Below are 23,665 nucleotides of genomic sequence, written 5' to 3'. Positions count from 1 at the left end.
ATATTCTTGTGAATTCATCTGAGCATACTGAAAGAGTGGGTAGTGGTTCATTCAATAAACCCTATTGAGCAAGGGGGCATTAAGGTAGGGCATTTGACCACTGCTTCAGCTGGGGGTCTATGACTAAAATATAATTCGAGCTACGTGGACGTCTGTAATGCTGTTTTGTGGACATTCGCTCTGCATTCAACTTTGTAGACTGTGAATTGTTATCAGAATCCCTAAGAAACTATGAAACACCTCATGGCCTCCTCTTGATTTAACAAGAATTGCATAGAGAAAATTGGGCACAAGTTGAAAGCCATACTTAAGGGTCACTCTCACGTAGAATAAAAATAAAGATTGGCTCACATTTATTTTCATTATTTTTAGCAGATTTACCCAAACTATTAGTAATACCGAACAATTTTATTCCTAAAATGAATGACACCCACATTAGTTGCCTACTCAATGCAGACAGATTACCAGATAGTCAGCATAGATGAGTTTTCAAAATATTGTAAAAAGAAAAAGACTGATAATATATTTGGATAAAACCAAAGTGATGCCATTCAGAAAAAGGAACTTGAAGTTTAAGTGGCTACTAGATAATGATAAAGTAGAGGTTTTTAACAGATAAAAATACCTGGGGAGGTGGTTTTGGGGAAATTTTTTATGGAAAGTCTATATTGAAGCATTACAAACAAAGGCCCTTTCAAGTGTAAGTGGCCTCACAAAATCTGCTAGATTGTATATAGGGCCTTCCCTAAGACCCACACTAGCAGCCTAACAAGCAATGCTTCGTCCGCAATTTCAACATGGCGTTGAGGTTCAATTTTTCTTTTGGGACAGCAGATGGCGCTGATGTGAGTGTTTCCTCTCCCGGCCATCACTCCACATGCAACACGAAGCTGACCTGAACGGCCGGACTCTGTTATCGGCTTGTCACCCTGGCTAACAGTCCTGGCCTTCAATGAACCTTAACGGATGATTGTGCTGTCATTACTGTTTGCCACACCTGAACCCCGGCGCCTCGAGCTTTGGTCTATGCTCGGAGCGGACACAAAGATATTGGATCACATGCCTGGGTCTCAGTGGTATTGCATGCAGGTTGCTGTGCTGGTTGCCCTGTAAATGGGGACCGAATCACTTCTGCCCTCGCTGACGCGACTTGAAGGAGCTTGAGGCTGTTGAGTGTCACTGACGAAGGCAGCGGAAATCCACCTGAGAAGCGTAGCAGCAGCAGGGGCGGCGGAATGACGCAGGGTCAGAATACCCTTAAAGCAAAAATCAACACGACCCACGAAGCACCAGGTGAAAGAGACAAGTTGGAGAAAGCACCCAAAAAATCAGACCTCCTAAGTAAGGGTAAAAGGGAAGGTGGGGGGGGGGTAAAAAAACGGGCAAGCTTTGAGGAGTGAACAGCTTAAAAGAAAATCTAACGGCAGGCGCTGTAGGCACTGGAAACTCTCCATCCATTGCTAGACATTTGCCTGTGCTTAAAAACCGCCCCACACTTACCTCTACTCCTGCTCCCACCCCTATTCCCGTTTCCATCGAACTTAGTAGCCCGCCTGGCATGGTCTCAGCTCAAGATGTCATACAACCTTCACTACAAACAGCACAACCACCTATGAATGATCTTAGAGGAGAGACTACTGCGAGCAAGAAAGTGCTGCTACCAGCCTCTACTCTTGGCGATCCAGCTGCCATAGCCGTTACTGCTGCTGCTGCCACTGATGGTATTACTCTCTCTACCGCCTCTACTGTCTCCAACCCTACTGACCTTGAAGCAGCAAAAATCATCCCCGGCAAGGATAAAAATAATGTAGAAAATGGTCTTGAAAATGTGTATCATATACCAATAGACCCAAAGACCCTAGACTTAGCAAATTAAAACTTCTTCTCTGTCTTAGATGGCTCCCTATTGGAAACAGGCGATGAGGCATCAAGCTCACCAGAAAGCAGCAAGTCTGAAGGGAAGCAAAGCAACTCAGTAGCGAGTACTATAAAAAAAAACGAAGCAAAAGGAGTAGTCAGCTGAAGTGGGATAACTCAGATTTACAAGGAACTTTATCCTCCGGGATCACTAGTCAGCAACATGAGGCAAGCCCACACTTTACCTCCAGAAGTACGCTCAAACCCTCTCTACTGTCGATCCTCGAGTCCATCAAGCAATTCCAGGAGGAAGCTAGAACAGATAGCCTGGCTGCAAAGTCTGACTCCAAAAAACTTCAGGGTGGTATTCGAAAATTAAACAAAATTGGCACCGATATCGGCGACAGGGTCTCTATGGTGGAAGGAAGAACAGAGACTCTCGAAACTGAAGTAATGCTGGAAAAAAGAACAATTGGCTACTCACGAGGCTTGCCTCACTGATATGATGATCAAGCTGGAAGAGCAGGAGAACAGGATGCGGAGGAACGACTTGAGACTACTAGGGATACCTAGTGAAACTACTCCGGGCAGCCTTTCCTTCAAGGCTAATTGGAACTGGGATCAGGAGATCCAAAGAGCTCACGCTTACCTTTCAACTTGAAGTCAAAACGGGACGGTAGTAGATTCAGAAATGAGAAGCCTAGAGATTTTTTAGTTTTTTTTGGGAACTTTCTTTTAAGGCAAATAGTGTACGACCAGGTCAGGCCTAATTCTCCGAAAGAAATAGATGGGATAAAGTTTTTTTCCAAACCAGAGTTTAGTCATACAAAAGTCGAGCGGAGGTGGCGGCTCTGCCAAATGATAACTCCTCTACAACAACAAGGTGCTCAGGTATACCTGATAAACTCAGCAAGATTGAAAGTAATATTCGAAGGATAAACCCGGGTTTTCTTATCTGAGATCAAAGCTGGAGAATACCTAAAAGAACTAACTGGGAGGAAGAAAACATAAGTGATGAACTCTAAGACTCTGGCAAAGACTTCCCAAATTGTCACTTTAAGTTGTGAAGGAGACTCGACTGGCACTTCTAAGCTTTATCTTACTAATTTTTCTTCTTGCCGCATGTGAAACTATCTGTATTTTTTTTCTATTCTTTCCTATCTTTCGAGTCGCCCGGTTAGCCCAGGCTGGGCCATCAACTGACGAAACATTAAGTGGGGTGGTGGTCGGGACCTCACACATGCTCACCATCATTCAGGTTTATCCTGACTGTCTATTTTTGGGGAGGGGGTGGGGGAGGGTGATCGGGTCGGTATCAAACACAGTAGGGCTAAAGGTTAATAGGCTGACTTGGACTTTATTTAAATCTTACATTTTTTTATTACTGTAGTGTAGATGAGCTGGATGGGTGTTCTTTTGGGTAGCTGAGGGTGATTGCGGGTTGGGCTGGGTTTGGGAGTGGGGGTCGGGATGGCGGGTGCGGGTGTCGGGGGAGTGGGTGCATGGAGGGGAGGGGCAGGGAGGGTCATGCCTGCTGCAAATCAGGTACAGGTCACCATTAGAACAAAACAATGAATCCACTATATAAACTTAGGATTGTTTCATTAAACATCTGTGGCCTGACGATTCATCAAAGAGGCAGGGAACTGCGCAGACATTACGTTTGATGGGGGCAGATATAATATGTCTAACTATTGGGGCAACCTCTCAAGGGGCTAAGGTAAAGGGGGTTGGGATTTTGGCCCGGAAAACATTATCGCTAGCAGTGAATAAAGTTAAATCTGACACACTAGGGAGATGGGTTATTGCAAGGTGCTCTTTATCTTCTAAATTTGCATTTACGATCTGCTCTGTCTATGCCAGCAACCTAGACGACCCAGGGATAATAAACCATGTAAATGAAGAGCTTGTTCACTGGCCACTCCCAGTAATTTTATGTAGAGGCCTGAATTTAAACCTGCCCAGTACCTGGGAATCAGAAGGGTCATGGACTTATCAAGGCAGGAAACCCAAAGTTTTCCGAGCTCTGCTTAACTTGATAAATACTCAAGGCTTAAAAGATGTTTGGGCATGTCTGAAGCCGGATCAGAACAGCTTTACTTTTTTCTCCGCTCCTCATTTATCACTTGCTAGACTTGATTATTTCTTTGTCTCGCCTGCCTTAATTCACGATTGCTCTATTGATGTAGCCCCCGACTACTGTCGGATCACAACCCTTTATATTAAATCTAGAAGGCTGGGCCAACCAGGAGCCAACCTCGCATTGGACCTTTGAAAAAGCACTATTGTATGATAACAGCTACCAAGAACATACATCCGGGTGGATGCATGAATTCTTGAATATAAATAATGGGACAGCACCCACCATGGTTGTATTAGACACTCTCAAGACAGGTATAAGGGGCAAGACATTACATTTCTCTATCAGGAGGAACAGAAAGGAGAAGATACAAATCAACTTACTGAAAGCGCAGATGATAGAAGTGGAGAAAAAGCTAATAGAGGCAGTCCAGATAGGAATGGCAGTAGAGGAGGCACTGCTAGTGGTCTCAGTGGTCAAATCAGAGATGGGTTCAGTGTTGGTAGTGAAAATAGCTATTAAATGGGCAGCATCAAAAGAGAAATGTTACGAGTTGGGAGAACGTATTGGTCATCAGCTTGCCATTGCTACTAGGCAGCAGGCAACTGTCAATACCATCACTACAATAAATATAGACACCGAAGGACCAACCTCTGACCCTAGAAAAGTAGAGGAAGCAGTCAGGAAATTTTATGAGAAACTCTATTTGGAAGAAATAGAAGGAACAAATGAAGACATAGAAACTAAGGTCAGGGAATACCCAGAGACAATACCTGCCGCCAAACTTAATGTGAATGCATATGAGGTAATAGAAATCTCTCCAACGTGGGACGAGATTTTATCAGCGCTTACCAGCCTTCCGGATAGCAAAGCCGCCGGGATGGATAGTATACCCGTTGCATTTTATAGTTTTCTCTCTGAAAATAAAATATGTTTTCACTAAGGAAGTAAGATCTATCTTTGAGGGGACTAAACCACCAGACTCTTAGTCAGCAGCTAAAATAGTGATATTCCCAAAAAAGGATAAATCGCCTCTGAAATGTCATCCTACAGGCCCATAACATTAATCAAAACTGACTCTACAATTTTCTCTAAAACTATCGCCACCAGACTCTCCACCAACATCGAGCCATTAGTCTCTAATTAGCAACATGGATTCATACCAAAAAAAAGGCACTACCGAGCATGTCCGTCGGACTTTCACCCTATATGATGCCGGAGAGGTGTCAGGAGACCCGATCTCATTAATCCTTCTAGACGTTCAAGAAGCGGTTGATCAGGTCTCCTGACAATTTCTCTGGGCTATCATGCAGAGGATTGGTTTCGGACCACGAATAGTTCAGGCAGTGCAGGCACTTTATCAAGATCCTACCACCAAAATATTCATTAACAGCCATCTGTCAGAGCAAATTATGATCATGAGAGGAACGAGGCAGGGGTGTCCCTCTTCACCTTTGCTCTTCACACTCTACATTGACCCTATGATACAAAAAAACAAACTAAATCCCTCTATCTTGCCAGTGAGCAGGTTTGGCATTTATACAAAGATCATGGCCTACGCCGATGACCTAGCTATAATAACCCCCGAACCCGAGTCGGCCATCAGGGCTCTGGAACAAGAAGCTCAGATATTAAGAGCAATCTCTGGCTAAGCCCTAAATAAAACAAAAACGCAGATTGTTGTGAATGGGAAAATAAGCTGGGTTGACAGCAGAATAACTGAGAAGGCAAAATACTTAGGAGTCAATATAGTCTCAGACCTAGACATGCCGGTGTCATAAAACTTGACTCCTCTCGCTACCAACATGGAGAAATCACTTCGGAAAATTGACAGTTTAAATTTAACTACAGAAGGAAGATGTAACGTCTTAAAGATGACATACTTTCCTAAGTTACATTACTTTTTCTAGACAATCCCGCTTGTTTTTAATAATAGCACACTTGCTGTTTTTGATCAACTCTTTTCGCTGTTTATTTGGGCCTACACGCAGCCAAGAAGAGCCTTTAATGTCCTCTCTCTACCTAGGGAGAGGGGAGGCTGGGCTCCTCCCAACTTAAAATTATACTACTGGGCTGCTGCACTAAAACACTGCTGTGAACTATTATACGAGGATTTTAAGCCCATCGGGATTGCCTTCCACCTACCTTCTACTTCTGGGGGGAAATGTAAGGGGCTGTCTCTGGCATCAACTGGAGTTCAGCTACTACAAGCAAGTTTAATTTAAGACTATGATCAGTGTTTACCAGGTCTTCTGTAATGTCCGGAAGGTATTTGGAATATCCAAGCTAAACTGTTACACCCTTATTAGATATAACGATAACCAAGTCAAGTCAAGTCAAGTGAATAGATTTATATAGCGCGCTACATACCCAGAGGGTCTCAAGGCGCTTGAAGAAGGGTGGGGAATTACTTGTCGAATATCCACGTTTTAAGTTGCTTTCTGAATGCTAGGTGGTTCTGAGTAAGGCGAAGGTGAGTGGGAAGTGAGTTCCAGGTTTTAGCTGCCAGATAGAAGAAGGATCTACCTCCCATGGTGGTTTTGTTGATGCGAGGTACAGTGGCAAGGGCTTGGTTGGAGGATCGTAGCTGGCGGGAGGGGGTGTAGAAGGACAGTCGTGTGTGGAGGCATTTGGGTCCGATTTCGTAGAGTGCTTTGTGTGCGTGGGTTAGGAGGCGGAAAGTAATCCTCTTATTGACGGGGAGCCAGTGGAGGTTTTTCAGGTGGCCAGAGATGTGTTCTTTACGCGGGATGTCTAATATGAGCCTGGCTGAAGCGTTCTGGATGCGTTGGAGTTTTTTCTGGAGTTTTGCGGTGGTACCGGCGTAGAGGGTGTTTCCGTAGTCCAGGCGGCTCGTGACCAGTGCGTGGGTGACCGTTTTTCTAGTTTCGGTGGGGATCCAGCGAAATGTTTTTTTGAGCATGCGAAGAATATTGAAGCAAGATGAAGAAACGGCGTTGACTTGTCTGTTCATCGAGAGTGAGGAATGCAGGATGACGCCCAGGTTCCGTGCGTGGTCCGTCAGGATGGGTGCTTTTCCAAGGGCCTCTGGCCACCAAGAGTCATCCCAGGTGGAGGGGGAGGTGCCTAGGATGAGGACTTCTGTTTTGTCTGAGTTCAGTGTCAGACGGCTGTGCTTCATCCATTCGGCTACTTCTTTCATTCCTTCATGCAGGTTGGTTTTGGCAGTGTTAGGGTCTCTGGTGAGTGACAGGATCAGTTGAGTGTCATCGGCGTAGGAGATGATGTTGAGGTTGTGTTGGCGTGCGATGACCGCGAGGGGCTCATGTATACGTTGAAGAGTGTGGGGCTGAGTGAAGATCCTTGTGGTACGCCGCAGATGACTTCAGTGGCCTCTGACTTGAATGGTGGAAGGCGGACTCTCTGGGTTCTTCCGGTGAGGAACGAGGTGATCCACTCCAGTGCTTTTCCTTGGATTCCGACGTTTCTGAGGTGCTGTAAAAGGGTGCTATGACAGACTGTGTCGAAGGCTGCGGAGAGGTCGAGGAGGATGAGGGCGACTGTGTCTCCATTGTCCAGTAGAGTTCGAATGTCGTCTGTTGCTGGGATGAGGGCGGTTTCAGTGCTGTGTTTGGCTCTGAAGCCGGACTGTGAGGAGTCGAGGGATTTGTTGGTTTCGAGGAAGGCGGCGAGCTGGTTGTTGACCGCTTTCTCGATGACTTTGGCCGGGAATGGAAGGAGTGAGATAGGGCGGTAGTTTTTGAGTTCGGTGGGGTCAGCTGTGGGTTTCTTCAGGAGGGCGCTGAGTTCGGCATGTTTCCAGCTTTCCGGGAAGGTTGCGGAGTTGAGGGAGCAGTTGATGACGTCTCGGAGGTGCGGTGCTATAATGGAGTCTGCTTTGTTAAAGATGTGGTGAGGGCATGGGTCTGTGGGGGATCCTGAGTGGATAGAGTTCATCAGACGGATGGTGTCCTCAGTGGAGATTGGGTTCCAGTCATTGAGGATGTTCAAGGGGGGTGGGGGTCCTGCAGAGAGTTGGGTGGGTTGGTCTTCGGGTCGGTTGTCGAAGCTGTTGTGGATGTCTGCAATTTTGTTGTGGAAGAACGAAGCTAGGGAGTCGCAGAGGGCTTTAGAGGGGGTGATGTCGTTGGAGTTGGCTGAGGGGTTGGTAAATTCCTTGACGATGTTGAATAATTCCTTGCTGTTGTGGGCGTTGCTATCTAGTCGGTCCTTGAAAGCGGCTTTCTTGGCATTCCGGATCAGTTGGTGGTGTATGCGGGTGGCGTTTTTGAAAGCGTCCTTGGTGCTGGTGTTTGGGTCTTTTTTCCAGGCCTTCTCAAGGGAGCGACAGAGTTTCTTGAATTTCTTAAGATCATCGTTGAACCAGGAGGCCTTCTTGCTGCCTAGTTTGATTTGTCGTTTTTTCAGTGGTGCTAGGATGTCGGCGCTGTTGGATAGCCATTGGGTGAGGTTAGTGGCTGCTTGGTCGGGGTTTGAGGAGTGGGCGGGGGGTTTTGAAGAAGCGATGAGGAGATCTGGTCGATGGTGATTTTGTTCCAGTTTCTTCGCAGAGTTGGTTGGGGGTAGTTGTTGGATGTGGACTTGTTGTAGGTAAAGTGAACGCAGCTGTGGTCAGTCCAAAGGAGAGCTGTGGTGTGGCTGAAGGAGACATGTTTGCTGGAGGTGAAGATACGGTCGAGTGTGTGGCCTGCGATGTGGGTGGGGGTAGTGACAAGTTGTTTAAGTCCGAGGTTGGCCAAAAGGGTGGTGGTGTTGCGGTTGTTGTTCTTTTCAAGGTGAAAGTTGAGGTCTCCCATAAGGATGTAATCCTCGGAGGGGAGCGCGTGTGGAGTGATGAAGTCCGTGATGTCTTCACTAAATTGTGCGCGGGGTCCTGGTGGCCTGTAGAGGAGGGTGCCTCTGAGTGTGGTCTTGGGGTCGATGTGGATCTGGAAGTGAAGGTGTTCAGTGTTGGCGAGATTGACGTCTGAGCTGGTTGAGATGCGGATGGATTTCTTATGGACGATAGCAATGCCTCCTCCTGTTTGGCCGGTGCGGTCCTTGCGAATGATCTTATAGCTTTCCGGGATGGCAATGGTGATGTCTGGGGCTGATGTGGCGTTCATCCATGTTTCTGTTAGGAAGGCGACGTCCGGAGAGATGGTGTCTAGTAGATTCCAGAGGTCGATGACGTGCCTGTGGACCGAGCGGGTGTTGAGCAGGATGCATTGTAGGTGGTTGGGGTCGGATATCTGTTGTGTGTTCGTAGATGAGGAGTTGTTCTTGGTGCCGTCGAACTTGCAGGAGTTGCAAGAGAAGGGTCCATGGGTGTGTCCAGGAGTGGCTTGGACGCAGTTGGGGGAACGGCCAGGGTTAAGGGCTAGGAGGGTGGTGGCAGCATAAGTAATGCGGGTGGGGTAGGCATTACGAGGTCCAGGGGGTCTGGCGCTGGGCGCGGTCCAGGCGCGGACGGGCGTAGACGGGCTTACCTTTGGCGCACCTTCGGCGAGGCCGTAGCGCGTGGACGCTGCGCGTTGGGACATGTGGCATATATGGAGAGTGGAGGGGGCGGAGCGTGGGAGGGGCAGCAGGGAGGCAGTAGTGTGGCTGAGGGGCGGGCCAGGGGATATAAACAACAACAAAATGGAGGGTCAGAGGGAAAGGCAGTCAGGGGCAGCAAACACAGAAATACGACGAGTGAGCAGCACAATCAGAGCAAATGCGCAGTGTAAATGAAACACAATGACAAACTATCGAGTGAGCAGTGCTCTACAATCAAATGCACAGATAAGCCTACGATGATTCCAACAGCCTGAGCGAGGTCGCGCTGAATGAGGCAGATAGTAGCAGTGGCGCTATGCGTGTGAGGCGCTATAATTCAAAGGTAGCAGCAGTCCTGTGTAAAGCGCGCTAAAACGATACCAGGGAGCGTTACAGCTGATGAGCAGGAGGAGCGTGGTGGAGCGACCGTTCTGAAGCAGGTCCAGGTGGTCACAGTTAGGCTGGGAGAGAGGAAGGCTCGATGAACGTGGGTGGGAGGGGCAGCAGGGAGGCGGTAGTGTGGCTGAGGGGCAGGCCAGGGGATATCAACAACAACAAAATGGAGGGTCAGAGGGAAAGGCAGTCAGGGGCAGCAAACACAGAAATACGACAAGTGAGCAGCACAATCAGAGCAAATGCGCAGTGTAAATGAAACACAATGACAAACTATCGAGTGAGCAGTGCTCTACAATCAAATGCACAGATAAGCCTACGATGATTCCAACAGCCTGAGCGAGGTCGCGCTGAATGAGGCAGATAGTAGCAGTGGCGCTATGCGTGTGAGGCGCTATAATTCAAAGGTAGCAGCAGTCCTGTGTAAAGCGCGCTAAAACGATACCAGTGAGCGTTACAGCTGATGAGCAGGAGGAGCGTGGTGGAGCGACCGTTCTGAAGCAGGTCCAGGTGGTCACAGTTAGGCTGGGAGAGAGGAAGGCTCGATGAACGTGGGTGGGAGGGGCAGCAGGGAGGCGGTAGTGTGGCTGAGGGGCGGGCCAGGGGATATCAACAACAACAAAATGGAGGGTCAGAGGGAAAGGCAGTCAGGGGCAGCAAACACAGAAATACGACGAGTGAGCAGCACAATCAGAGCAAATGCGCAGTGTAAATGAAACACAATGACAAACTATCGAGTGAGCAGTGCTCTACAATCAAATGCACAGATAAGCCTACGATGATTCCAACAGCCTGAGCGAGGTCGCGCTGAATGAGGCAGAAAGTAGCAGTGGCGCAATGCGTGTGAGGCGCTATAATTCAAAGGTAGCAGCAGTCCTGTGTAAAGCGCGCTAAAACGATACCAGGGAGCATTACAGCTGATGAGCAGGAGGAGCGTGGTGGAGCGACCGTTATGAAGCAGGTCCAGGTGGTCACAGTTAGGCTGGGAGAGAGGAAGGCTGATATTTAAAAATGCATATTTTCATCAATGGTATTCGGCAGGTATTGGCAGACCTGTCTAACACTGGCCGTATCCGGTCATTTCAAGATTTGCAAACTTGTTATAAACTGGGCAATAACCAGATCTTCCAATATCAGGCTATCATGAGCTATCTAATACATAAAACTGGGGGGTCTGCAGGGTTTCCAACGGTTGGCCCTATTGATAAACTACTCAGCCCTAACTTAGCAAGGATAGGAAATATCTATTATACCTTGAATGAACAGCAGCCAGATGACATGAGCAAAACTGACACCAAATAACAGCTTAAGTTGAACACCCCATCTAATGCTTTTTGTTCTGCTTTGGGCCTAGCGCAAACATATCTTCTATCTTCTAAATTGCAAGCGCAATTTTACAAGACAGTTTTTTTCTTATATATAACTCCCAGTAGGGTGGCTAAATGGGCAACCGGTTTTGGTGCTAACTGCCCGCATTGTACAGAATGTAGCGCGGATGCAGTACCCATGTTTGCTACATGTCCTAAACTTAAGCCTCTACTAGTAGTGGTTCAATGTTTTTTAAGCAGAATTCTCTCTTTAGATATTCATCTTATGCCTAGTACCATTATGCTAGCGCTGTTCGACCGAATAGATCCGAAAGAAGGTGGGGCATTATTATTTGTCGCAATGTTCATCTTGTGGATATGTATAGCTACATACTAGAAAGATCTGAATCCCCCTTCTTTTGGCCAATGGCAGGCAAGATTGTTTGGGATCCTCTGACCAGATGGCTTGGAACTATGAATACCTAGGATGTATAATGTACTGGCCTTTTTACATTTCTTTATTTTCTCTTCTTTCCCCCTCGTACTCTGGTCCCCTCTCTCCGCTCCTCCCCCTGCGGCCCTCTTTCGGCGCTCTGGGTGAGTAGTGCGCTATACAAATTCCAGAACTTGAACTTGAACTTGCCACTCCCCCCTGCCCGCGACTCATCTCCCATTGCCGCCTTCCCCGCACTTTTTTAATTTTTGTGGTTTTACGTTTCTTTTTATAAGACATGATCTGCTCTTCGTTAATCTTTTGACTTAGTATTTACTGTCCAGTTAATGTGGAAACATTTATATATTTAAAAAGCCTAACTTTAGAGCACGTAACACTGACAAGCCTTAAATAGTATGTCTCTTCTTTTCCCCCCCTTTTTTTCGGACCCTGGGGTGGGGGGTGGGGTGGGCGCTGTTTGAAGATGTAACAATTGATTTTGTAAACTGCCGGAAAAAGTAAAAAATTAAAATAAAATTGGGATTTAGAGGAGGATAGATGCCTAAAAAAGAATATGTCCTTACCACCCACCTCAATGATTTAATCCGCAAGTATGGAAATAGGCCTAACATCATGGAGCTACTTAGATTTTGCTGAGGTGATTAGATTGTGGAAATGAGCAGACCAGGATGCATCCCTAAAAATTTCTAAAATATGTCAAAATAATATTCCGAGTAGTAAATTAAAATGGATTAAAACTGTTAGAAAAAAGGTTCATTGTATATGTGGCAGGTTATCCTTAAAATGTAATGCAGACCAAAAACAGAGAATTACCAAACGCGACCATCACATGTTAACAAAAAATATGGCAAGGAAACACAATATGAGATATCTGGAAGATAAGAGATCAGTACACCATCAGAGGCAGTCCTGGGTCAGCAATAAAACGTTCCCTTATTCAGAAATCTTACCTAAAGAAGGTATCCGACTGGTACTTTTAAAATGTAGATGTGGTGTAAATCCAGTTTTAGCTTCAACTGCAAAGAGCCCTAACTTAGACGGGGATGAAATCTGCAAGTGAGGCATGAATAGGAAGTACAATCTTAGATTTTATTAGATTGCCTGTGGTTTTGAGAACACATCTTTACTGAGACCTTTATTGACAAAATACGGTGTTGGGGATAAGAGACAAGATGCCACTTTTTGTTATTCTACATGAGGTACATTGATGTAGCATGTGCACTGGGGAGATACTTATTATCTTTGAAGGAAATGTTAATGAGAAATTCAGATGAGGATCTGCATTTTATGTAAAAGTTCAAATGCATATGATTTTAGACAACCAGGGTGAAATAGTTTAACTGTTTCCATTGACCAGGAAAAAGAGCAGAGATGACGGTGGACTGTCATTCCTGCACCTCTATACCAGATTTCTCTTGTGCTGATCCCGCGCAACAAACCCTGACACAAACCGTCTTATGGTGTCACTGTGCTAAAGGGTGTGCGCAGGATGAAAGAAGTCTAACGAATCAACGTAGAATTTTCAAAAAATTCTTTTATTGTCACGTTTGTAGATGAATTAAAAAACCAACGTGTTTCGTTCTCATTGAGAACTTCGCCAGGGGTTCTCAGGGTAATCGCCCTTCTAATAGAACAAATGAATGTAAATGTGTGAGGGTCATAGGAATATTCGCATTAAAATTGCACTGAGCCGGTACCAAAGGATTTAAGGTGTTATTTATGTAACAGAATTCAAAATGTAGTCAGGGTCCAATTCTCAGAAAAAGAAGTCCAATAAGGTTCATCCAAACGGTAACGCAGCAATCAGTCTGTATCACAGTAAGGGGACGAAACATTTTAAAAACAGAGCATCCAAAAAGCTCTTTAACAATATAGGAGTGTGTTGAGCCTGTGTAGTAATTGCGCGAACACACACCGAGTGAGAACTCCAGGCAGTGACAAAATAGGGCCGGCAGGACCGAGTATAGTGACGATCAGTTTTTAAAGTATTTTATTTTCATATTTAAAGAATGCCATATTTTGTATGGTGGAATTGTTTGAAGATAAATGTCTAAATAAACAAAAATTGGCTGACTACTTTTTCCAAGAGACCAGATATAATAAAATGGGTTACTGATTGAGTGGGTTTGAGCCCTGATCAAGCAGCAACCACAATACTTTATTAAATTTTCATTGTGATCCATAAAAAATTTACAAATTCATCCATGTAACACAATATAAATATCCAGTATTTCATAGTAGTCAAATCTGGCATAAAAAGTAACCAAAAAAAAACTACAAAATCAGAATGGCCTTGGACTAGAAAAAACATTAGAGACGAGATACAATATCATTTTGTCATGGAAAAGTTTATGACATGGTGCATTAAAATGTAAGACCGTTAAGCTTGAGAGTATGGTCAAAGATAGGATTACTAATGGTGTTTTGGCGTAATACAGATCAAATACAGAGTTACCTGCCTGTTTTGAAGAGAGCTAAGGTGTCAATAGTTCATTACGTACATTAGAGTATGCAAAACTATCTCCATATATGTCATGAATAATGTTTCATCATATTAAAACCGCTTTGACTCATTGACAAAAAGCTAAGGTGTCTTTGGTGCAATAAGGTGCCGTAGAATAAGTGTCTATAGTGCAATAAATAGCAGAAAAATTTATGAATGTCAACACATGAAACATTAAATAACATTTCAGCATATTAGAAGTACCTTTAAAATTTAAGCTCAAATTTTAACATTTCATCAAAATGGGCCACCCAGACTTTTTCAAACTTCTTAATCCTCCCAACTCACAGTGCATACAAAGGCTCACTGTTTCTAACCTGCTTCATTTTCCGTACCCACTCGCATTTTGTTGGTAGCAGGCCTGATCACCAGCTCTGGAGCAAAAGTGACCTGGCAACCACCATTGCAATATATAATAGTTTGACCAACTTATCGGGAAGGTGTAAAGTAGGGTCATAGCCAAGGATGTTCAGCCAATTGTTGGAATCTACTGTAATAAAAAATTCACCCTCCAGATGACAAAAAATGTTATTCCTTAACACCTGAATTAGAGGGCACAGTGATATAATATGCACCCAGTTAGCTATCGGATGATAGTGAGGTAGTCCGGTTTGACTGTGTGCAAGGTTTTATGAGTGAGACAGGTAGTTTTGAAGGCGCAGCGTGCTTCGATGGGTAGCCATTTTAGGGCCTGTAAAGCTGGGGTGATGTGGTCATATTTCTTGGTACCTGAGACCATTCTTGCTGCTGCGTTTAGGGTGGCTCCCATGGGGGCTGTGTGTGTTTTTGCTGACTCGGTTAGTGTGGCATTACCATAGTTAAGTCTCGACAGAACTAGAGATTGGGTTGCAATTTTTAGGTCATTGGGGGTATGAAAGGTTTGATTTTGTTAAGGAGTTTTAGGTTGTAGAGGGCGCTTTTTGCTGTGGATTTGATGTGGGAGCTCATGTTGAGGCTTGGGTCTAGAGAGATCCCTAGTGATTTGACTGAGTGTGCTGGAGTGAGTTTGCAGTTTAGGGAGTCAGGGTTGTTTATCCATTCTTGGATCTTAGGAGGTTGCTCGTGATTGAAGAAGACAAGGATTTCGTTTTTTTCTTGGTTGAGTTTGAGGTGGTTGAGAGTTAGCCAGTTTTCTACTTTTGAAAGAGTGGAGTTGAGGCGGAGGATGTCATTGAGGGAGGAGATCTTGAGGTACAGCTGGGTGTCGTCAGCATGGAGGTGGTAGGGGATGCTTGCTTGTTTTAGAATGGCAGTGAGCGGTTCCATGTGAATGTTGAAGGCGAGGACTGAGCCTTGAGGGACAACTCGAGTTGAGGGGGAGGTGTAGGACATTGAGTTTTTGATTTTTATGAGTTGGGAGCGGTTATGTAGAAATGAGGTGAACCATTTTAGCCACAAAACAGTAGTGAAGAGATGCACACCTTCTGTACTTCTTTATATTGCTGCTCGCTTTATTCAGATCCACTTTAACCAATGTCGGCGTGCAAGCTCTCCGCGCTCCGCCTAATTGCGCTGTCAAATAGTAAGAACAAGAAGGGAACCTCTTTATGGTCCCCATCAGGCTGCACAGCCTATTATGAATGAATTTAATGAATTAAATTCGTTTTCCACCATTAATGTATTTCATCATGTTTTACACCATTATTATTTCCTTGTTTTCTTTACTCTTAATTATTTCAATCCATTACACTCATTGCTTCTTCTTATTCAAAGACCACAGGAACAACGTTGATTCCACATGCCACTTTTTATTATCAGTCACCCAATGCATTTCGGGAATCAATCCCTTCTTCGGGGGTTTCTAAAGTATAAAGAAATTGTTTTTATCAGTTTCATAGTCCTTATTATACACGAAGCAAAAAACATGCTCACATTAACCATCTTGCAAAGCTAACGAGACAGTGTAGTTCACATTGTCTGGAAAATATTTCATGAATGTGCACACTTCCTACTCTAAATATATGCAATCCCAATCCCTTTCCGTGTTTAAAAACCGAGCATGTCAACAAGTTATTTATCCGTCACTGAACCATTCTGTTGACCCCTGGAACGCCTCATTATTCTTAGTGAAGGCGAACTCATGCCACGCTTACCTTGGCATGTGATGTTTAAAACTCATCTTCAGCCTTTCGTTATGTTTTCCGACCCATTCTCACTGGTTGTAAAGCTGCTGGATACCGCTTCCACTCTTCAACCCAAAAATGCCTTCATTGAAACCGCGTTACTGAATAGTTGCCCTAATTAACCATGAATGCCTGCAGCTGCACTGTCCTGTGGAAGGAAACTCCTCCTACGTTTTCACCACGGACTCCTAAGCCGGCCCAGTCATGACTCTGCCACTATTCATTCAATAAACTGCATTAACCAGAAGGCCTCAATTAACTGTTTGACGGAAACGCTAAAAACCAACCTCCCCACCCAGGCAGATATTCACTAATTTTATGACATTGCCATCTGCTCTGACATTTTTTTGTAGGGCGTCTAAGAGTAGGTTGAGATCTACCATGTCAAAAGCAGCTGATAGGTCGAGGAGGACCAGTAGGCAGCATCTGTTGGAGTCAAGGGAGTTGTGAATGTCGTCCGTAATGCTCAGTATTGCGGTTTCTGTGCTGCATCCCTTCCTGAACCCGGATTGGTGTAAGTCAAGTAGGTTGTTAGAATCCAGGTGTTGGTTCAGTTGGGAGAGAACACATTTCTCCAGGATTTTGGGTAGGAAAGCAGGGTTGGTGGTGGGCCTAAAGTTTTTGTGGTCATTGGGTCAGCATCCGTTTTTTTAGAAGGAGGGTCACTTGGCTTTGTTTGAGGCAGTCGGGTATCAGTCAATTGTTTAGTGAGCTGTTGATAAACTTTGTCCACAGTGGGGTTAGGGTGAGGTTGAGGTTCTTACCTAAGGAGGCGGTTAGAGGGTCTGCGTAATGGTTGGAGGGTTTGGAGTTAGCAATCATGTTAGAAATGTCCTCTTCAGAGAGAGGATTGAAGTCTTTCCACCGCTCAAGGGTGATTCAAAGAGTCCAATTTTTATGGACAACACAGCGCAATACATGGCACAGCTCCTACAGTTGCTCATTTGAAGTGCAATCCATAAAAATCGTACTCTTTGAATCACCCTTGAGTCACATTATTTGTACTCACTGTATATATTGTACGCACTTCCACTTCTCGCGCCATCCACGCTGTTCACAATTGTCACTTGCGTCGCCACCTATGTCACTTGCACATACCGAGCACCAAGTGCAATTCGGGTTGTTGTTTTCTGATTCATTTTATACAGTGCTGCTATAATTGTATTCCCTAGATTTGTTTGATTATATGATACAAATGGACATAAACTAAAAATGACTTCAGTCTCCTTATTTCTGCCATAGTAATGCTTTTAGCATACATGCTTGATTGTCTCTACAATAATACCTGTTGGGATATTGTTTGTTTATTCTACCCTTCCACCCAGATCCCAGTGTGGTTTATGGGTCACACTCACGTAGTATCGTACTGAAAAGTTCTTTGGGGCAGTATTTGGCTTTGTCTAGTGCATTCTGGAAGAAGGAGGCTTTCTCCTTGATTATGTGTTTTTTGTAGTTACTACGTTCTTTCCTGAGTTGGGAGAGGTTGATTGTGGATGGGTTCCCTCCCCAGAGTCGCTCAGCGGTTCTTACGTTTCTTCATTCAGAGTTGAGGTCATTATTGAACCAGGCTCGGGAGGGGATGTCTATGACTCTTTTAGGTTTTAGAGGGGCTAGTTGGTCAAGGGCAGTTGTCATTGACCTGTTGTACAGTGTAGTGAGCTCAACTGTGTTGAGGTTGTTTGTACAGGTTGGTAGCAGTGATGTTATGGTTTCTTGAAGGGCATGGAGGGGGATGTCTTTGAAATTTCTGGTCCATTTGTGGGTGATTTGAGTTTTGATTGGTGGAGCTACTGTTTGATTGATGCTGAATATAATGATGTGCTGGTCTGACCAGTCGATAGGGAGGATTGTTATTTATGGTTATACTTTCGCTTTTGGCTATGATAGCATCTAAGGTAGAGCCCTTGTTGTGAGTTTGACCCTTGCAGTGTTGGGTGAGCTCATTTGTGAGAAGGAGTTTATTTAGGGACTGTATAACAGTGTCCTTATCATTCTTCCAAGGGAGGTTTAAGTCACCCGGGATAATGTTGTCGGAGTTTGCTAGGGAGCACTGAGTTAGTAGGTCTGAGATTTGATCACTGAAAGCAGGATAATTTCCTGGGGGATGATAGATAAGATGGCACTTTGTTACTCTTTTGTTTAGGCGTGTTATGTTGGTGTTGAGGTATTCAAAGGTTGAGAGAGAGTGTGTTTTCAGTTCAACTATATTGATGTTGTTCTTATGGATGATGGCAATGCCGCCACCACTTTGGTCTATTCTGTCTTTTTTAATAATGGAGAAGCCAGGGGGAACTTGGAGGTCAAGGAGGGGGGATGATGTTTCATTGAGCCAAGTTTCGGTGAGGAACGCGATGTCAGTGTTGTTACTCAGTATGGCATCAGCCAGCTCTATCGCGTGCTTTGCTGCGGATCTGCACTTTATAAGCATGCAGTTTACCCTGTTGCTGTTGGAAAGGGTTTAGGAGGAGGTGGGAGCTTGGGGGATGGTTGTGCGTTAGGAGGGACGATTTGTGGGCCTAGGTTGGTTGTTGTCTCTACCTAATCCGGTGATTACTTGGATGTTGGAAGGGGGCAGTTGGGTTTCTCTGGGGTCATAGATTTTAGCAGGTGTCATTGCCTCTCTTAGAGACATATCAGGGATCGTTCTTTTTGGTCTGAGGGATTGGGTGTCGTCAGGGGAGGAGCGCCAGCTGGACGTCTGGAGATTAGGCTGTTGAGGTGGCTCACTGGTGTTTAAGAAGGAGGGGAGTATTAAGTGTTTGGTGGGGAAGGAGGGCGCAGTGGTGTTGAGAAGGATTTTGTTGATGGCCTGGGTGATAGTGTTAAATTGGCTGTGTAGTAGGGACAGGTTTTTAATTATGGTTGAGATGTGAGTCGGGTTCATAGGTAGGAGGGAGTTGAGTTGTTTTTCTATGCATGTGAGGCACTCAGTTATTACCTCCAATGTCTCCAGGGTATAGGGAGGAGTGGGTTTAGGTGACATATCTGACTGAGGCTGTTGGTTGTGACAGGGGCTTTCAGGGTTGTTAGGGTAAGGGGGAGGGGAGGGATTAGGTGGCGGGTTAGGTTGAGGGTGAAGGTTGGGGCAGGGGGGTCTGGGGTTGGGAGGGTTAGGGGAGGTGGAGAGGCGTGTGCCTTCCGATTGGTGGTGATGGGGGGAATTGTGTAGGGTGTTTCTCGAGAGAGCTGGTGTGGTTTTGTCTGAGGGTTGGGTGTAGGTTAGGCAAGTGCTTGAGTTAGTGTGAGCGGGGGGATTGGGGAGGATGTTTTGAAAGGGCTGAGGCAATGGGGCAGGGGGCTGGTTCTTGGGGCGGTAGGTGTTGTTGGGGGATGGGAGTGGGAGTAGAGGGCACTCTGGCCTGGGTGTGGGGGGCAAGTCTGCGGAGTTAGGTAGTACGAGGGCTTGGGGTAGGGTTTGCGTCCCGTCTTTCTTGGGTTGAGGTCTGGGGTTCGAGGTCAGGAGGGGTGGGGCAGCTGGGTGGGGTCAGGATGGAGTTTAGCAGCTTGGAGAAGGTGAGTTCAAATTGGTGTAGGTTGAAGTCCTTGGCTTGGACCATGACTTTGCAATTTCTGTATAATGTTATGGTGTCATTAATTGTGAATGGGGAAGACTTGGAGATAGTTAGTCTTTGGCACTGGGAGATGTTGGTGGTTTTGGTAACTCGCAGGTGGTTAGCTAGGTTCTTTCTCCATTTGGCTTGGTGGGTGGTATAAAAGATAAGGTCTGTTTTAGTCTTGCCTTTGGAGGAGTTGTGGTAGAGGTCGGCTATGAGTGTTTCAGGGTGTCGCTTGAGTAGATTATGTTTGAAGATTTTGATGGCTTAAGCTGAGAGGTTGGGCAGGTAGATGATGGAGAAGGAGTGGGGGCCATGGGGTTTCAGGTTGGAGAGAGATCGGGGTGGGGGTTGATAGGGTGGCCTGGTGGGGATTTCGGTTGGTTGGCATCTTTCTGATTGGGGCTAGGGGGATAGACTGGGGGTTTCGGGATAGGTTAGTGGGATGGGTATGTCAGGGGTAAGCCATGCCTTGTTGCGCTCTGCATTGCAAAATTAAAATCACTTCCAATAGAAATTATGCCATCCTAGTGTACAGTGGGAGTTATTGGGTCTCCTTCAGCTGAGTAGATTGTGAGGGTATTTGGTTGAATGCCCATGCCAAGATGGCCACTGCTGAGATTCTGTCAGTCCTCTTTTTATTGTTACTTTGAGGATCTTTGATCAGTCCTCTTTTAGTTTCTGAGTGGAGTTGAGCAGGGACAAAGGAAAATGTCCACAAATTTCAATCAATTGTGTATACTCCTCATAGGATGCTCACAGATGCCGAGAGAGTAAGTAGAGGCTTCACTCTCAGGTCCATCCCAATGTGTGTCTGTGTGTGGGACATTGTGGACATTGAATAAATGTGGAATGCAGGCACAGCTCCTTCAGGTTTCAATCTGATGCAGCAAAGCAGTTCAGGGTGCGCTGTGATGCTCCATGACTCACCCAGTGGTTACGGGGACGGGGCACTCAAGATGCGGCTCAGTACCTTCTCATTTTTCAGACTCCCTGCCATTTGGAGTCCGGTGCGAATTGGGAAGCTTCCTGGTTCAGGCAGTCATTGTCACCACCGGGCGCGATTTTAAAGTCAGGTGCCCGACTTCAGGAGCTCTTTGTCGCCTCTCCTAATTAAAGTTATCCAGTGGTTGCGGGGACGGGGCACTCAAGATGCAGCTCAGTACCTTCTCATTTTTCAGCCTCCGTGGCATTCGGTGCCCGGGGCGCGTTGGGAAGCTTCCTGGTGCAGGCAGTCATTGTCACCGCCGGGTGCCGTTTTAAAGTCAGGCGCCCGACTTCAAGAGCTCTTTGTCGCCTCTACTAATGAAAGTTATCATCGAGCCTCTTTTTTTTCCGTGATCAGACTTCTGGTGTAGACGGGCAGTGGGCGTGACCCGTGTCAGCTATTTTCAGACTCCCGCTGGAATTCGATGTGCATGTGGGGAGATGTGCAGTGGACCTCCTGGTCTAGCCTGCTGCTTGCGCGATGTTCCTTCCTGCACTGTTGATGGAGTTCGGGGATCCGAGATTTGTAGTCCAATGAGAGTGAAAGGATTGACCACCGGGTCCGCTACCACAGCACTGCACTGGGTGAGTGTCAATCACAGCGCCTGGTGTCTGTCATTTTTACGGACCGGAGTTGCTGGCGCTTATCAGTCAATATCTCCAAGCCCCCCAGCTCTCACCTACACTTTCCACACTGGCTCCACCATGCTTCGACATCGATGGAGCGGATTGTGGAGTCCCAGGTGCGTAGTGATGGACAGGAAGCTTGACGCACTGGTGTTCTGGCAGTCCAGGCAGTGTAGCTGTGTACCTTGATCATCGCAGAGATCAGCTCATCAGGTGAAAAGAAGTTCCAATGTATCCTTCATAGGTGTGCTGTAGTAGTGTTGTGCAGTGGGATCCAGGTGGCGCGCCGGTGGGGCAGTTTTAACAGGGATATCTACCAAAAGGTAATCCCCAAACCGGGAGCTCCTACGGAGTCTCCTACTCGGCATGCTGGTAAGGAACTCGAGAACAAGACATGGTTTGAGTTAAATTTACAAGGATCTCATACTTATGATACAAATGTGGGTTCACCTCTTGTTTTTGGGGCTTTGTTAAAGACGTATGATCACTGTGCTTGTCTGTTCAATTTTAAACCTATGTGTGTGATGCCGCATCTGGTTTTTGCTGTCATAGTTACAGAGTGGGCAGAGAGTGTGTTTACACGGTTCTCTTGCTCCTTTTATATTGACAGTTGGTTTTGTCAGCATTGTACGCGCTGACTTACGGTTTGTCTGCAGTGTATAGAGTGTCCATAAGTGTGGAAACGCCTTCCAAAAAGCGAGCTTCTTAAGGTAGCTTTAAGTTACTTTAATGAAATGAGGTGTGTCCAACATTGCTTCCTAGACGCGGGCTCTTACGAAGTGTTAAATGCGACTTCAAGGGAACGTGTCGTCGCTCTTGCCAACAAATCCTCAGAAACAAGAGGTGAACACACATTTTTATTACACGTGAGAGCCTTGTAAATCTAACTCAAACTATGTCTTGTTCTCGAGTTCTTTACCAGCATGCTATATAACGCTGCAATAACATCCAATGACGTGTCTCTTTACCTTAGTGCATACATCACGCACATATTAATGGGAGTTACAATCCAGAAATATATTTTCTTACATACAATCACAGTTTTAGCAACACACTGATTGCTCTGTCAAACATATATGAGCATCACCAACAAGAGGTTTTATTGCACAATAAGAAAGTATTTTATTGTTCAAAAAGAAAGTATACAGTTGCACCTTTCTTTCCTTTATTTCCAGTCACAGGTACTACTGGCCTGACTCGATATAAAGAATGGAGTGGTAAGTTAGCCACATATAGTAGTTGCCACAACGCACCACTCCGAATACACCGGCCCTGAAGAAAGCCTCTAGATGTAACACAAGGCTGAAACATGTCGACCATCACCAGTGCGGTAGATTGGTAACTTTGTCTACGTACACACGCACATTTGTTTTTACTTTCTCACACCACCTAATTTATTAAAGAATCTACCACTCAGGTGGTGTAGGGAATTTTATACACACTTCACAAGAACACCTTTCCTCCTTTCAACCTTTATTTCTGGACCCTACTGTAACACTAGTTGGTCTCCCTCCAGGTGGGGCTCAGCAAATTCTCAGAACTAACCCTATGATGATGCTGTCACATTAAACAAAGGTGGAGAACCAAGATATACCGCCCCATCTTGTGTACGTGAATGAGGGTTTTTTTACAGAATGAAAAACACGACCCTGGTACGCAGGACAAGTGGTCTATTCTCCCCCCTCTTTTGATTATTTGTATCTTAGTCTGGAAGCCGAATGGACCATTGCTTCTCCTTCTCTCCTTCTTGATTATACTACTGGTTTAGAATTTAGACAGGGAAAAATATTCGAAAGTAAAACATCGGGCTGGCTTCCACACTGGATTATTTCAATTTATCTTTATTAATTTTATACCCGCTGAGCGATTCAAACTGCTCAAAGACCTCAAAGACGTTTGCTTGGACCCCCTTCTCCCTTCCATTATGAGCATTATATTGTCCGCATGTAATTGGAGTTTCCCCATAGTAGGAAAAGGGGGAGGAATATCTCCATTGTCTCGGATAGCGATAGCCAACTGTTCAATAAAAACAGCAAATAAAATGGGGGACAGTGGACAGCCTTGTCTGGTCCCCCGTTTGACACTGATTTGTCCGACCACAATCCTTGTCAGGGTAAGGTACAAGCAAACACCAAATTAATATGTGCTCAACCACCTGGTAGCTTAGCACAGGGCAATCACGGTTAACGTAGAGGCTATGTGTAAAAGTATTACACTTCAAACAGCAACCAAGTGATACCACACCATAAAAGCAGCCCACCACAGAGTTAGAAAAGTG

This window comes from Lissotriton vulgaris, chromosome 1_1 (assembly GCF_964263255.1).
Source record: "Lissotriton vulgaris chromosome 1_1, aLisVul1.2, whole genome shotgun sequence".
Lineage (NCBI taxonomy): Eukaryota > Metazoa > Chordata > Amphibia > Caudata > Salamandridae > Lissotriton > Lissotriton vulgaris.
This window is presented reverse-complemented; position numbering follows the sequence as displayed.